General features: G+C 43.0%; 1 protein-coding gene across 3 annotated transcripts in view; it reads left to right on the plus strand.

The window, feature by feature from the left end:
* rbbp8l (retinoblastoma binding protein 8-like) overlaps positions 1 to 17,412 on the plus strand; it is a 127,025-nt gene that overhangs the window by 15,797 nt on the left and 93,816 nt on the right. The window lies entirely within an intron of this gene.

The raw sequence follows: 17,412 nt of genomic DNA on the forward strand, positions 1-17,412 counted from the left end.
TGTGTGCTCTGTCAGTTACTTTTGATGGAGAGCCATCAATCTCTTGGATTTGTTTTGTAGAGGACATCTATCCTGCTGAAATATGTAATTGCTCCACTACGATCTCTAGTTGGTCTTTAATCTCACAAATGTCTTTTACATAGGATGGCTAATTTGTTGAAACAGCAAGCTTCTGTTTGGAACTATCTGGATCTCTGAACCAGGGATTCTTTTTTTAGTGGAATCCTGGATTTACGAGCTATGGAACAATTGACCCTATCCTTTGCTTGGATTCTGTCATAAATCTATGAAGCCTTCAGAAGTCTTCTACTGATTGATCCCTGACAAGATGCTCCTTAACCTTAGAGCTGTTGCTCCATGACTGACCATTCCTAGAACAGTTCAGATGTAACTGGCTCGTGCTGATCCAGCTGATTCTTGAGTTTAATTAGTTTAAATTCTTCTGCCATTTGAAGAAGTTTTCTTCAAATAGCAGAAGAATTTTTCAAAGGCATGCATTCATGCTCAAGGGTGAGAATTCTTCATTTTGAGGTATGTTTATTTTCTCTACCATCTGATAACACTTATGCTGAAAAGTTGCTAGTAGCATCGTTTTAATTTTAAGTGGTATGTTCAGTGGTAAATACTGTTGTATAAACAGTAATTCTTCATTCATGGTAGTCTATGTGATAATACGTCTACATGCCTTTGTATCAAACTTAAAATTAATGCATTATCCATTGATTATTCACCGGAGGGGATAACTTTCTGTGAATTTTACAGATGATTCCCTCTATTTGAAAGCTTTAAAAATGTTCCCATTTAGTTGATGATCTTCCAGAATAAATACCACTGCATGTAGCTTTAAGAATCAGTTCCAGATCCCTTGACAGCTTTTCCGAGCTGTTTAAAATTAATCCCTTCCTTTAATAGATTTTCTTGGATGATTTGCACTGTCATGCAATCTCCATTGCTTCACAGTTCTTTCTCCAGATGATCCCTGTTGCCTGTGGCTTGAATAATGCTTCCTACCTTTACCTTGATTTGAGTAATGGATCTCCTACTTTTTCTGCAGCCTGAATAGTCTCTCTTTTTCCATTTGATCTTGTATGCTTAGGTTTTTAAATTACCCTTAATCACTTTAATTCTGGCTTTGCATCATTTTCGTGTCTGCAACCCCCTTTTGAATTGAATGTGTGGCCTTTCATTTCCCTTCCCATAGCTGTGCCTTATGGTGTCCACCCACTACACTCAAACTAAGCTCTGTGTATCCTTTCATTATTTGTAGTTTCTCTAGCCTGTAACTACACCATTTTTAACAAGACTTTTGTCTTGCCCGGCAGAAATTTTAACTTTAGAATAGCAATCTATTGTCACATGCATTTTGTCAAGAAAAAATGTACAATGAAAAGATTTATGAGTCATCATTCCAGAGCACCTAAATTAATGCTAGAAGTCATGAAAAATAAAAGCCCATCACAGTTCAATTGACAACTCCTGGTTTCGGAGTCTGTGGGAAAACCAGACTGAGACCAACACACAGGGCCGGGCTGAGACCACCCTACCACATGAGGCCAGACTTCCATGACAGAGCGAGGCATCCACACTGGGCCGTTGGAAGACCTGGAAGCTGCCAAAGAAAGCCTCCACAACTGGACAAGACCACCCCACCAGGATACCACCCACCAGGATACTGCCCCACTGGGAGACTGTCCCACCAGGATACCACCCCACCAGGATACCACCCCACCAGAATACTGGCTCACCAGGAGACTGCCCCACGAGGGGACTGTCCCACCAGGATACTGCCTCACCAGGAAACTGTCCCACCAGGATACTGCCCCACCAGGACACTGTCCCACCAGTAGACTGTCCACCAGGAAACTGTCCCACCAGGAGACTGTCCCACAAAGAGATCACACCAACAGGACACTGTCCCACCAGAAGACTGTCCCACCAGGAGCCCCCCCTCCCCCACCAGGAGCCCACTCCAGCAGGAGACTGTCCCACCAAGTACCAGGCTCCTACGGCCATTCTGGGTCTTTGGAAGTCACCTCCTTGCTGGTCCTGGGCCAGGAGAAGACATCTTCCACAGAAGTCATTAAAAGACAAGAAGGTAGAATTATAAATGAAAGTATTTTTTAAAAAGCATAGAAAGAAAAAACAAGTAAAGCGGACATTGTACATGAGCTCTGGACTCCTGGCTGAGGAGCCTGCACGTTGCACTGCTACTCCGCCACCACTGATGGTCCACCGAAAACAACACATTCTCAAGCTAAACCTTAACTTGGGGCCTCTCCAACAGATCACTGGCACCCTTGCAATCTATAAATGTCGAGATAGCTCACACTTATCTTATCAGGTCTGAAATGCATTTTGCATCAACTATAAATTCTGACTTGTAGAATCTTGACAGGAGGTTCCCTTCTGCAGGAGGTGAGTTACTCGCCGCATACTCCTAACCTCCAACCTGCTGTTATAGCCACTGTATTTATATGGTGTGTCCAGTTGAGATTCAGGTCAAAAGTAGCCACCAGAATGTTGACAGTGGGGAAATCCAGTGATGGTAACTTCATTGAATGTCAAGGGACAGTGGTTAGATTGTCTCTTATTGGTGATGGGCATAGCCTGGCATTTGTTAGAAGTGAATGTTACTTGACACTGGTTAGCCCAAGCCTGGATATTGTCCAGATCTTGTTGTGTTTGAAGATGGACTGCTTCAGTATTTGAGGAGTCACGAATGGTGTTGAATATTGTGCAATCATTAGCAAACATTCCTACTTCTGACCTTATGGAGGAAAGGATGAAGCAGCTGAAGATGATTGGGCCTCGGACACTACAGTGAAGAACTCTTGTGGAGATGTCCTGGAGCTGAAATGATTGATCTCCAACAAACACAAACATGAATCAGGTATGACTCCAACCAGTGGAGAGTTTTGTCCCCTGATGCCAATTTATTCTAGTTTTGCTAGAGCTCCTTGATTCCACACTTGGTCGAATGTGTCCTTGATATCAAGGGCTGTCACTTTCACCTCACCTCGGGAATTCAGCTCTTTTATCCATGTCTGAATCAAGGTTGTAATGGGGTCAGGGAGCTGAGTGGCCCTGGCAGAACCCAAACTGGGCGTCACTGAGCAGGTTATTGCTGAGCAGGTGCTGTATGATAGCGCTGTTGATGACACCTTCCATCACTTTACTTCCATGAAGAGTAGAGTGGTGCTGGAAAAGCATAGCAGTTCAGGCAGCATCCAAGGAGCAAGAAAATTGACGTTTCGGGCAAAAGCCCTTCATCAGGGATGTGTTTCCTGATGAAGGGCTTTTGCCCGAAACGTCGATTTTCCTGCTCCTCAGATGCTGCTTGAACTGCTGTGCTTTTCCAGCACCACTCTCATCTAAAGTCTAGTTTCCAGCATCTGCAGTTCTTGTTTTTTTCCTTTCATCAAGAGTGGACAGACTGAGCGATAGTGAGCAGAGTTGCATTTCGCCTGCTTTTTGTTTGCAGGATATAACTGGACAATTTTTCACATTATTGGGTAATGCCATTGTTGTAACTGTACTGGAACAGCTTGGCTGGGGGGGGTGGCGTGTTCTGCAGCCCAAGGCTTCACTACTATTGCCAGAAATTACTAAAGCCCTTAGCCTTGACACTATCCAATACCTCCAACCATTTCTTCAAACCACATGAGGTGCATCAAATTGGCTAAAGACTGGCGCCTGTAATGTTGGAGATGACTGAAGGTGGCCGACCTAGATCCTCTACTTGGCACTTTTGGCTGAAGGTTGCTCTAAGTCTTAAGTCTTATCTTTTGTCCTGATGTGTTGGCCTCTTCCATCATTGAGGATGAGGATATTTGTGGAGCATCCTCCTCCTCCAATGAGTTGTTTAATTTCCTACTACAATTTATGACTGGATGTGACAGTACTGCAGAGGTTAGATCTGATCTGTTGGTTGTGAGATCACTTAACTCTGTCAATCACTGCTTATGTTGTTTGACATGTGAGTAGCCCTGTTTGGTAGCCTCCCCAGGTTGACACCTTATTTTTAGGTATTCCTGGTGCTGATCCTGGCATGCCCTCCTGCACTCTACATTGAACCAGGGCTGATCATCTGGCTTGTTAGTAATAGTTGAGTGGGGAATATGCCAGGCCATAAGGTTGTAGATTCTACTGCTGTTTTGCCCCACAGTGTCTCATGAATGCCCAGTCTTGAGTTGCTAGGTGTGTTCAAAGTCTGTCCCATTTAACACAGTAATAATGCCACACAACACAGTGGAAAATATTCTCAATATGAAGGCAAGACTTTGTCTCCACAAGGACAGTGCGGTGGTCGCTCTTACTGATACTGTCATGAACTAATACATCTGCAGTCGGCAGATTAGTCAGGATGAGGTCAAACATGGTTTTCTCTCTTGTTGGTTCCCTCACCACCTGCTGCAGACCCAGTTCTAGCAGCTATGTCCTTTAGGAGAATGTACTCAGACTTTAAAACTCTTGAATTTAATATAAAGTCCTGAAGGCTGCAGGCTTTCCACGAGGAAAAAGCCATTCCTTCCCAAAACATCTCCAGCTCTCAACCTCATTTTCTTGAAGACATAGTTCAGACTCAAATCTTTGTCAACTAACTGAACATCGCCTTTGTGCCTCAGAGACTCATTCTGCTTTATAATTTTCAGGTGAAGAACTTTGCGCACTTTGTTACAGTGGAGGTACTAAAAATATCAATTGTTACACTAAATTAAATGTACATAGACACTTCAGACTCTTGAAGTGAGATGAGTATGGTCACATTGTAAACATAGTGCACTCAGGTGGCAGCCTCAACTTTAGATTTGATTCCCTACAGTGTGGAAACAGGCCCTTCCGCCCAACAAGTCCACACCAACCCTCCGAAGAGCAACCCACTCAGACCCATTCCCCTACATTTATCCTTCCACCTCACAGAAAAGGCAATTTAGCATGACCAATTCACCTGACCTCCACATCTTTGGACTGTGGGAGGAAACCGGAGCACCCGGAGGAAACCCATGCAGACACGGGGAGAATGTGCAAACTCCACACAGACAGTTGCCCGAAGCGGGAATTGAACCCAGGTCTCTGGCGCTGTGTAGGAGCAGTACTAACCACTGTGCCACCTTGCTGCTCCTTTGATAAAGGAGCCTTTAAAAAATGGTGAGTGGGACCTCAGTCTAGGTCTCCCTCCCCTGTAGTTTCCATATGTAGCAAAGGTCACCTCAATGGGATAACCTGAGAGTAGCCCAACCCCTCTTACTGGCTCCATCGTAGAGCTGGGGTAGTTGAATGAGATTAGACCATGAGGTTTTTTTTATATTTAGGATTGTCCTTACTGTGCAATATGACTAACCAGACAGAACTCGCTTAAGTGCTTTGAATCTCAGCTTGGTGTCGGACACCTGAAATCTGGGTCATTTCTGATCCTGACCCCCACACTGTATTTGCATCACTCATGTAACATCACCTCCAAATGTTCATGGCCTAATTGAGTCAGAAGCTAGCTCAGAATCCAGTTATCAGGAGTTGTCTGCAAGGCACAAATGAAACTCAGGTAGCAGCCATGACATTTTTCGATCTTGCTTTTATTGGAACAGAATTCATTTGTTTAATTTTTTTTTCATTTTTTTAAAGCTGCTTTCTAATCAACCTGTTCAGAGATGCTATTACACATCTCCGTAACAGATGGGATTTGTACCCTGTACTCTTGACTCAAAGGTCGGGTTAAAACCATTACACAATACTAGTTGACCCTATCTTTTTCTTTTAATGCTGTTGGTTAGGTTACACAGCACTTGTGCTATCCCACCAACACCGTGGTCCCATTTAAGTACAGATTACTTCTGGAATAATAGCTATGAATGCATTTGGTGGAGTGCATTCTTCTCCACGCCCTTTCCAGTGAGGTCATATGGTAAACCCCAATCTCTGATAGATAGATGGCTCCATAGAAACTCCATATAATGATACAACTTGGAACTGAATATTTCTTGGCGCCACTTATCAAGACTCAAAATCTACTTGGCATCATCACAAAATTAATAGAATCAAATCCACAGTAGCTTTAGTTTATTTCACAATGTTTGGAAATGTATTGAGATAGCTTATCCTTTTGAAGGTTTGATATTATTTAATGTACCTTCAAGTATAGTTACATACTCTTGGTTCTGTATAAAACTTCCCTTTAAATAAGCATTTAAGAGATAATTATGATAAAGTAAATTTTTAAGCAAAATTACACCTTCGGGCAAGATTCCAAATGTCTACAAAATGCATCTTGGGATTTGGCACTCAAATATTTGTACCTTAGTCACTGGTCCATGGATCTTTAAGTATGCCAGCCAGTACAGCTGTGGGAATAGGTTAATTGTCTCTGTGATAGTAAGGGAAAAAACAATAGTCATTGCTTCTATCATGATCATTACCTCACAACATATGCATGAAATGTATCTTGGAATCTGGGTAAGGAATGGGTAACACCATACTTACGTGGTTTCCAGTATTATGCAGGTTCACATAGGCAGAACGGCATTCTCGAGCCTAGCAATATAGTTTTCAAACAAGGAGAGGCAAAGAATTGAGTCCTGTGAGCTAATATATTTAGCTTCCTATACACACAAATGCACCACACTGTCAGCCCAATTTATCATGCAAAATTAGTTGTCAGCATAGTTCATAACACATTCAAGATTATTTAGCAAATGCTGTCCATCACAGAATCATTTCTGATGTTTTAAGCTTTGCCAGCTCAGGTTGTGCATGGTCAGTCTCTAAGCTTTGGTGCACTTGCCAGATTCAAATTTAAACAAATAACTGTCTGGCATCATCTAACTGGCCCATTCTCTATGTCAATTGCTCTACCAATCAGAGGTCTACTTGTCAACCAATCAGCAGGTACAGTTAGTAAGTTTGCAGATGACACCAAAATTGGAGGTGAAGTGGACAGCGCAGGGGGTTACCTCAGATTACAACAGGATCTTGAGTAGATGGGCCAATGGGCTGAGAGGTGGCAGATGGAGTTTAATTCACATAAATGCGAGGTGCTGCATCTTGTGAAAGCAAATCTGAGCAGGACTTATACACTTAATGGTAAGGTCCTACGGACTGTTGCTGAACAAAGAGACCTTGGAGTGCAGGTTCATAGCTCCTTGAAAGTGGAGTCGCAGGTAGATAGAATAGTGAAGAAGGTATTTGGTCAGTTTTCCTTTATTGGTCAGAGTATTGAGTACAGGAGTTGGGAGGTCATGTTGCAGCTGTACAGGACATTGGTTAGGCCACTGTTGGAATATTGCATGCAATTCTGGTCTCCTTCCTACCAGAAAGATGTTGTGAAACTTGAAAGGGTTCAGAAAAGATTTCCAAGGATGTTGCCAGGGTTGGAGGATTTGAGCTTTAGGGAGAGGCTGAACTGGCTGGGGCTGTTTTCCCTGGAGCATTGGAGGCTGAGGGGTGACCTCATAGAGGTTTACAAAATTATGCGGGGCATGGATAGGATAAATAGGCAAAGTCTTTTCCCTGGGGTCAGGGAGTCCAGAACTAGAGGGCATAGGTTTAGGGTGAGAGGGGAAAGATATAAAAGAGACCTAAGGGGCAACATTTTCACGCAGAGGGTGGTACATGTATGGAATGAGCTGCCTGAGGATGTGATGGAGGCTGGTACAATTGCAGCATTTAAGAGGCATTTGGATGGGTATATGAATAAGAAGGGTTTGGAGGAATATGGGCCGGGTGCTAGCAAGGGGGGCTAGATTGGGTTGGGATATCTGATTGGAATGGACGGGTTGGACCGAAGGGTCTGTTTCCATTCTGTACATCTTTATGACTCTATGATAGGATGGAATATTGTTCTCCTTTACATTGGCATTTCTTGCCAATGTCCTGATGACTGTAGGATGATCAGTTTGACAAAATGAGCTTTTATTCAGTAATACCCAAATTGTAAGTTGCCAAACAAGTAGTTGAACTGTAGCACTTTGATACATTGAAGTTGTGTACATGTCCATTTGTTTTCTCTTGGGATCTGTGTCCTATTCAGTTTTGATAAAATATATTCATTATTTGAAAAGCATTTAGACATACTCTAAGGCTGCAAAAATCCATAAGAATCCCATTTAGCTCTCCACCCCCTCAGCTCACAGCCTCATTCCTGATGAAGGACTTTTGACCGAAATGTCGATTCTCCTGCTCCTCGGATGCTGCTTTTCCAGCAGCATGCTCTTGACTCTAATCGCCAGCATCTGCAGTCCTCACTTTCATCTAAGAATCCATATCTGCTTTTTCTGGCAGTTCTGTGCGTTCCCAGGACTATCGCTGTCCACATTTTATCTTCATACAGTTGTGCAATAACAGTCCGAAAATGTGCAAATGATGAGTTTATCCCTGACAATGAGGTACGTTCAAAACCACTGAGATTTCCATCGGCTCTTAAAGTAGATCTTACCATGAGTTATGAAATCAACCACATGCCTACATTGATTTTGAGGCATGTTAAAATTTGTGAGCATTCTAGGAACTAATGCTATTAAAGTATTTAATGTGCATCAAATGGACAAAGAAAATTCATGAAGCTTTTAAAGCAGATACAATGTGAATGTATTTTATTTCTGAATTATAAAACGATATGATTAGAATCTTACAACTTTAAGAATATGACCATCAATTATAGAATCATAGAATGAGACCATTCAACTCATTGTGTCTACACCATTATTTTGAAAGTAATGCAACAATTAGTCCCACTATCCCTGTTATTTTTCCATAGTTGTCTAACTTATTTCACTGCCAGTATTTATCAAATTAGCTAGTTATTTATGAATCTGCTTCCCATATATTTCCATGCAGTTCACTCGAGGTTGTACCAACTCCCTATCTCGCAGAGTTTCTCTTCCTTGTTTCACAGATTTCTTAAGCATCAATTAATCAATTATTACGATTCTTTGGAAGGATTCCTGAATAATGAGACCTATTAACAATGAGTGGTTTGAAAGCATTTGTGGATGTTGAAAATGTTTAATGTTGTAGATGTGTTCCTCTGTTAATTAGCTTTGTTTAGACATGAATCTCAAAGGTTGTGTCAATATAATGAGCAATATAACATGCTGACTGCCTTATGAAACTTTCGCAGAAACCTAGTTTGTGTACATGAAACATGATGGGAGTCAGACTGCTTCTAGGCAGCAGAGGCACCACTCTCTGAAACAGCAACCTCTATCCAAGTCTCCTTTTAATCATTTCTCTGTCACTGAACACCTTTGCACTTTTCCTGTGATCGATACTGGAGAACATTTCACAATGGTTTGCACCATCCAGGTGAAAATGGGCGTCATGTTCTTTCAAGCTGAAAATCAGAATACAACAAGTGTGAGAAATCAATGGAAATCTCCCACTGCATAAATGCATTTGAAGTGGGAGAACATTCCCATTTGTACAGTGACGTTCACACGCTCAGTGTGTCCTTCAGTGACTCACAGCACATAAGACAGTTTTAAAGTGTAGTCACTGTTCCAAAGTAGGAAACCACGTTGTAATCTTTTTTATTACTCTGACAGGATAAACCCATGTCAATAATGTCTGTTTTGGATAAATATTGGCCAGGACGCTGCTACTTTGAAAATAACTCCCTGACAGCTTTTACTTCCATGCATGAGAAAGATAGTCTGAAATTTCATCTAAATGTTGTTTTCTCTGACAGTGAAGCACTTGCTCAGTGCTTCACTAAAGTGGCAATCCAAATTTTCTGCTTGAATTGCAGGGGAGGAACTTGAACCCACAACCTTCCTGTCACGTGGAGCAATAATGGCTGATTCCTGGGGGTTGTTATCAGAAACCAAAGAACAACTGTTAAATTATTGATCAAGATGCTCTGTTAGAGTGTGGTTTGGAGGTGCCAGCGTTGGATTGGGGTGTACAAAGTTAAAAATCCCACAACACCAGGTTATAGTCCAACAGGGTTATTTGGAAGCACTAACTTTCAGTGCGCTGCTCCTTCATCAGGTGGTTGTGGAATATAAGATCGCAAGACACAATTTATAGCTCACAGCACCAGGGGCCTGGGTTCAATTCCTGCCTCAGGCAACTGTCTGTGTGGAGTTTGCACATTCTCCTGTGTCTGCGTGGGTTTCTGCTGAGTGCTCAAGTTTCCTCCCACGGTCCAAAGATGTGCAGGTTAAGTGAATTGGCCGTGCTAAATTGCTCGTAGTGTCAGGTGGAAAATGGGTCTGTGTGGGTTGCTTTTTGGAGGGTTGGTGTGGACTGGTTGGGCCGAAGGGCCTGTTTCCACACTGTAGGGAATCTAATCTAGTCTTTACAGTTTGATGCAACTGAGATGATATATCAAAAAAGACCTGATTTGCTTGTAAAGTCTCTCATCTTTTAGAATGACTTTGTGTATATAGAAGTTGCTATCATGATGTGCATATGAGTGAACAAGGATTGTAAGAAGACTATGTAGGTTAGTACTATATAAGCTAGTGCCTCTGGCCTGTACACAAGAAGACCCCGATCTCCCTGTAGCCAAACATTTTATCACAGCCTCCTGCTCACGTGTCCACTTGTCTGTCCTCAGCATGCTGCAGTATTCCAGTGAATCATACCACAAACTGGAGGAACCACATCTCATCCTCTCATCCTCAACAACAAGGCACTTTACAGCCTTCGGGACTTAATACTGAGTTCAACACCTTTAAATTGTAAACATTTTTTTCCTCTTCTTTTAAGTTGTTATCATGTCTTCCCCTCCCCCCATCCCACTTACTGTCCTTTCAAGTCTGGAAGGAGACACATTATTGTTTTGCCATTCTCACATCCCGATCACTTAATGTGAACTATCAACATCTTTTCTTCACCGGCACCCTACACCCACTACACCCACCGCTGACCCCACCCCCCAAACCACAACATATCTGCCGTCCCTCCACACTTCACTTCAGATCTGGACTCAAAACATTAGCTTGCTCTCTGTCCATCAATGGCGTCTAACCCACTGTGATCTCTAGCATTTGTTGGTTTCAGTTAGGCTCATACTAATTCTTATCATTAGGACAACCACTGGCTTTATCCAGACCAAAAGGGTAGCTATGGGCACCCGTATGGGGTCCAGCAATGCCTGTCTCTTTGTTGGCTACGTAGAACGATCCATCTTCCGTAGTTACACCGGCACCACTCCCCACCTCTTCCTCCACTACACTGAAGACTGCAATGGCGCCACCTCGTGCTTCCGCGAGGAGGTTGAACAATTCATCAACTTCACCAACACATTCCACCCTGACCTTAAATTTACCTGGACCATCTCTGACACCTCCCTCCCTTTTCTGGACCTCTCCATCTCCATTTATGACGACGGACTTGACACCAACATTTTTTACAAACCCACCGACTCCCACAGCTACCTGGATTATACCTCTTCCAATCCTATTTCCTGTAAAAATGCCATCCCGTATTCCCAATTCCTCTGCCTCTGCCATATCTGCTCCCAGGAGGACCAATTCCACCACAGAACACACCAGATGGCCTCCTTCTTTAGAGACCGCAATTTCCCTTCCCACTTAAAGATGCACTCCAACGCATCTCGTCCACATCCCGAACCTCCGCCCTCAGACCCCACCCCTCCAACCATAACAAGGACAGAACACCCCTGGTGCTTACCTTCCACCCTACCAAACTTCGCATAAACCAAACCGACATTTTCGTCACTTCCAAACGGACCCCACCACCAGGGATATATTTCTCTCCCCACCCCTTTCCACCTTCCGCAAAGACCATTCCCCTCCGTGACTACGCCCCCCCCAACAACCCTCCCATCCTGGCACCTTCCCCTGCCACCGCAGGAATTGCAACACCTGCACCCACACCTTCTCCCTCACCTCCATCCAAGGCCCCAAAGGAGTCTTTCACATCCATCAAAGTTTTACCTGCACATCCATCAATATCATTTATTGTATCTGCTATTCCCGATGCGGTCTCCTCTACATTGGGGAGACTGGACACCTCCTTGCAGAGCGCTTGAGGGAACATCTCTGGGACACCCGCACCAATCAACCTCACTGCCCTGTGGCCCAACATTTCAACTCCCCCTACCACTCAGCCAAAGACATAGAGGTCTTGGGCCTCCTTCACCGCCGCTCCCTCACCATCCGATGCCTGGAGGAAGAACGCCTCATCTTCCGCCTCAGAACACTTCAACCCCAGGGCATCAATGTGAACTTCACCAGTTTCCTCATTTCCCCTTCCCCCACCTCACCCCAGTTCAAACTTCCAGCTCAGCACTATCCCCATGACCTGCCCTACCTGCCTATCTTCCTTTCCACCTGTCCACTCCACCCTTCTCTCTGACCTATCACCTTCACCCCCACCCCCATTCACCTATTTTACTCTTTGCTACCTTCTCCCCAGCCCTGCTCCCCCTCCCCCCCATTTACCTCTCCACTCTGCCTCTATTCCTGATGAAGGGCTTTTGCTCGAAACATCGATTTTCCTGCTCCTCGGATGCTGCCTGAAGTGCTGTGCTTTTCCAGCACCACTCTAATCTAGAATCTGGTTTCCAGCATCTGCAGTCCGTGTTTTTACCAACTGGCTTTATCCTGTTCTACCGACTCACTACTCTTTAAATCAGAGTGGCTAGATCTTAAGACTTTACACATCTACTGTTTGTTTAGCCCCTTCCTTTTATGTGCTATTTTGACTGTGAGTAGGGAAGTATTTCGAAGATGTTGAAAATATTTAAGAATGTGACAGTAACATTTCGAGTACCTGCTTAGCTTTTGCATGAGTCAAGTTTAATTTAGATAAATGCGAGCTGCTGCATTTTGGAAAGACAGATCAGGGCAGAACTCATACTCTTATTGATACGGTCCTGTGGAATGCAGGTTCATAGTTCCTTGGAAGTGGAGTCGCAGGTAGATAGGATAGTGAAGAATGTTGGTATGCTTTCCTTTATTGGTCAGAGCATTGAATAGAGAAGTTAGGAGGTCATGTTGCAGCTGTACGGGACACAGGACATTGTGTGCAATTCTGCTCTCTTTTCTAAAGGAAGGATATTGTGAAACTTGAAAGGGTTCAGAAAAGATTTACAAGGAAGATGCCAGGGTTGGAAGGTTTGAGCTATAGGGAGTGACTGAATAGGCTGGGGCTGTTTCACCGGAGCAGTGGAGGCTGTTCATTGGAGCAATTTATAAAATCATGAGGAGCTTGGATAGGATAAGTAGACAAGGTATTTTCCCTGGGGCGGGGGGTCCAGAATTAGAGGGCATAGGTTTAGGTTGAGGGGAAAAATTTAAAAGGTACCAAAGGGGCAACAGAGGGAGGTGCGTGTGTGGAATGAGGTGCCAGAGGAAGTGGTTGAGGCTGGTACAATTACAAAGTTAAAAATCACACAACATCAGGGTATAGTCCAACAGATTTATTTGGAAGCACTAGCTTTCAGAGCACTACTCCTTCATCAAGTGGTTGTTTTGTTAGATTAGTGCATCCAATTACACCTGTTGGACTATAACCTGGAGTTGTGTGATTTTTAACTTTGTACACTCGAGTCCAACACCGGCATCTCCAAATCATGAAAACAATTACAACATTTAAAAGGCATTTGGATGAGTATATGAATATGTAGCGTTTCGAGGGGTGTGGGCAAAGTGCTGGCAAATGGAACAAGACTAAGTTAGAATATCTGGTCGGCATGGACGAGTTGGACCGAGTTGTTTCTGTACATCTCTTTGATTCCATGACTCTAACTAAGCTTGCACCATATTGCTCGACTTTAGTGTGAGCTTTTTTTTAGACTAAAACATTGAGAGACATCTCTTTGAGACTTGCTACTTTGCTCATGTACTCAACTCACCAGGATATTGTCCAAGAGATCTCCTGCACTATTAAAATGTTCCCTCATACAGTCATGAGAGCACAGACGGAGGTAATTCAATCCTTTGGTGCTGGTTCTCTATAAAGCAAAGCAATAAATTTCATTCCACTCTTGATCCCCATTGGCATATAAGTCTATCTCCCTTAAGCGCCCAGCCAATTTCCTTTTAAGGTCATTCACAGTCCCTCTCTATCCAAACACCACTACCCCCACCCCACCCCCCCCGCCCCTGCCCCAACCTCTCCCTTGTAAACAGCAGATTCCAGGTCATTGCTACTCACAGCTTAAAACAAATGTTTTACCTCACATCCCCTTGCATCTCTTGTCAAAATGTCCCCGTTAGCTGCTGGATGCTGAATTAATTCACTCTTAAGGTGAAGGTGGCCCGGAATCCAAAAGAGGTCAAACCCATCCCTATGCTTCACTTGGAAAGATTTCCAGTCCAATATTAGCTGAAAGTATTAATATTCTGTAAAATTCTGGAATGTTTGTCAACCATTTGTAATTTCCTTCAGCCAAGTTTGGGAACAATAGTAACATTGCAGGAACAAGGCCTTTCAGCCTACCAAATCTGTGACAATTCCTAATCTTTATGTAGACCCACTACGTATCGCTGACACACTGTTTCTATCCCTCTATTCACCCTCCCATTCATGTGTCTATCAACTTACACCTTCAAGATTGCTAAAGCGTCTGCTTCCACTACCTCCACTTGGTTAGAGACAAAAAAACTGCAAATGTTGGAATCCAAAATAGACAGGCAGGAGGCTGGAAGAACACAGCAAGCCAGGCAGCATCAGGAGGCAGGGAAGTCAATGTCAGAAGGGTTACACCTGAAATGTCGACCTCTCCACCTCCTGATGCTGCCTTGCCTGCTGTGTTCTTCCAGCTTCTGCCTGTCCACCACCTCCACTGACAGTGTGTTCCAGGCACCCACCACTCTCTGTGTGAAAATCTTTCCACACACTTCTCCCCTAAGCTCTCCCCTTCTCACCTTGAACCTGTGCCCTCTTGTGGTTGACCTTTCCACCCTGGGAAAAAAGCCTCTGAATATCCACTAATACAATGATAATGTTACTAGAGTAATAATCCAGAGGCCAAGGTAATGTTCTTAGTGCATTGGTCCAAAACCCATAAGACCATAAGACGTAGGAGCAGAACTTAGGCCATTCAGCCCATCGAGTCCGCTCCACTATTCAATCATGGCTGATAGGATTTTCAATCCCATTTTCCCGCTTTCTGTCCGTAACCTTTGATACTCTTGGCAATCAAGAACTCATCTATCTCTGTTTTAAATATACTCCATGACCTGGCCTCCATAGCTTTCTGTGGGAATGAATTCCACAATGAACCCAATGCTATGAATGGAATTTTAATTCAATTGAGAAATCTGGACTGTAAAGCTAATCTCAATAATATTGAGTATCACCAAAGAAAGAACCCATTTCATTCACAAATCCCAGAATCTAAACAGAGAAAAATAAGAGCCTTTCCTCTCTGGTTTGACTATATGGCTATAGAGCCTTATGTGAACTCTTACCTGCTGAAATCACCTGACAAGCCACTCAGTTCAAGAGCAGATGGAAATAGGCAACAAATGTTGGCCTTATAAGTGAGACTCACATCCCATGAAAGAATAAAATATATCTTTCCACGAACTTTCAATTTCTCAACTTAGGCAATAAATAATAATTCAACTGATGAAACAATTCTATCCGTTAAGAACTCCAAGTATCAATTTTCCAGGACTCACTTCAAGACCTTTTTCTATCCATTTGGAGCAATTAATTATTCAAATCTCTTTAGCATGGAAACCCAAAACTATTAATTACATCAATCACATCAATTGCAAAATGTTTCAGTTCAGTAAAATAATTTATGGCCGTAATACATTCTGAATGTTAAGGTAAATGTCTGTTAAGGTAAATGTATAAATTTCTGCCACCACTTTTATTCCAAATGTTAGTCTATTTAACATAAACAGGGAACTGTCTTCAGTTAACAAAATGCAGGCAAGATTTTATGTACATATGGAGGATTGCAGAGGGATTTAAATTCACTGAAAGATCATTATTTTCCATCAAATTATGGGATTGGTTGAATACTGATCACATCCATAGTTGTAAAAAATAGTTATGATCATTCTTAGAGTGCAACCATAAACACAACCATAAACACATATTGATTAGGGTAACATGGTGGCTCAGTGGTTAGCACTACTGCCTGACAGCACCAGGGACTCGGATTTGATTTCAGCCTCGAGCAATTGGGTGGCATTTGCACATTCTTTCCATGTCTGCCTCTGGGTTTCCTCTGGGTGTTCCGGTTTCCTTCCACAGTCCAAAAATGTGCAGGTTAGGTGAATTAGCCATGCTAAATTGCCCATAATGTTAGGTGCATTAGTCAGGGGTATATATGGGGATGGGTCTGGGTGGGTTACTCTTCAGAGGGTCACTATGGACTTGTTGGGCTGAAAGGCCTGTTTCCATACTGTAGTTAATCTAATCTATTGCCTCCTTTTGTTTGCGCATTTAGTGAGTACATTCACAGTGATGGTAACAGGAGAGCGGCACAGTGATGGGCAACAATTCTTAATTTGCTGCTGAGACATGAAGGTTTTGGCATCACTTATGTTCTATTGTTAAAGGACATTTGCAACCTTGTGTGAATATGTTCAATGAGAAAATACTAGTGACCAACTGCAAATGTTAGATGTATCACCTACCAAGCCAGGTTTTATTTTGGGATCTGACTTGACCAGTATCCCTATCAGCTGGGAATTTATATTAGCTCTTGATAAACCAATTATTAATTTCAGAGCCTCATGGTTAAACCCTTCCAAGACTCTTCTCTATAGCTGTAAGCTTCAGCAACCCTTCATTCACTTGACAACTCTATATTCCTCTGACCATTTGATTGCTAGCAACTTTCTGTGTTCAACCATTGGTGCCCATACTTTCAGCATGATATTTTCTCCCTGAAGGTCTTTTCCACCTGTTGCTCTTCTTTTATGATACTTCTTGAAACCTGTCTCTTTTGCCAAGCTTTTGATAGCCTTCTTTGGCTTCATATAAAGAATTGTACCAAACAGGAATAGGCCCTACTGCCCACCAAGACTGCACCAACACATGCTGTCATTCGAAACAAAAAGCGTTTTGCCTCTATGCGGTCCACATCCCTCCATGCCCTGCCTATTCACATATCTGCCAGGATATCTCTTCAAAGTTGCTATTGTATCTGCCTCCACTTTCTGCTCCAGGAACTTACCACCCTCTGTGGAAAAAAACTTGCCTCTTATATCTCCTTTAAACTTACCCCCTTTTACCTTAAACCATTGTCCCCTGGAAAAATGGCTCTGACTATCCATTCTATCCATTGCCTCACATCATTTTGTAAATTTCTATTAGATCGTCCCTCTTCCTTTGATGTTCAGATAAAAATAAATCGAGTTTGTCCAATCTCTCCTCATTGCTATTACACTTCAAACCAGACAACACCCTGGTAAACCATTTTTGTTCCCTCTCCAAAGCCCTCCACATGTTTCTGGTAATATCTTGACTGGAACTGCACAC

The sequence above is a fragment of the Hemiscyllium ocellatum genome, chromosome 15, assembly GCF_020745735.1.
Source record: "Hemiscyllium ocellatum isolate sHemOce1 chromosome 15, sHemOce1.pat.X.cur, whole genome shotgun sequence".
Classification (NCBI taxonomy): Eukaryota; Metazoa; Chordata; class Chondrichthyes; order Orectolobiformes; family Hemiscylliidae; genus Hemiscyllium; species Hemiscyllium ocellatum.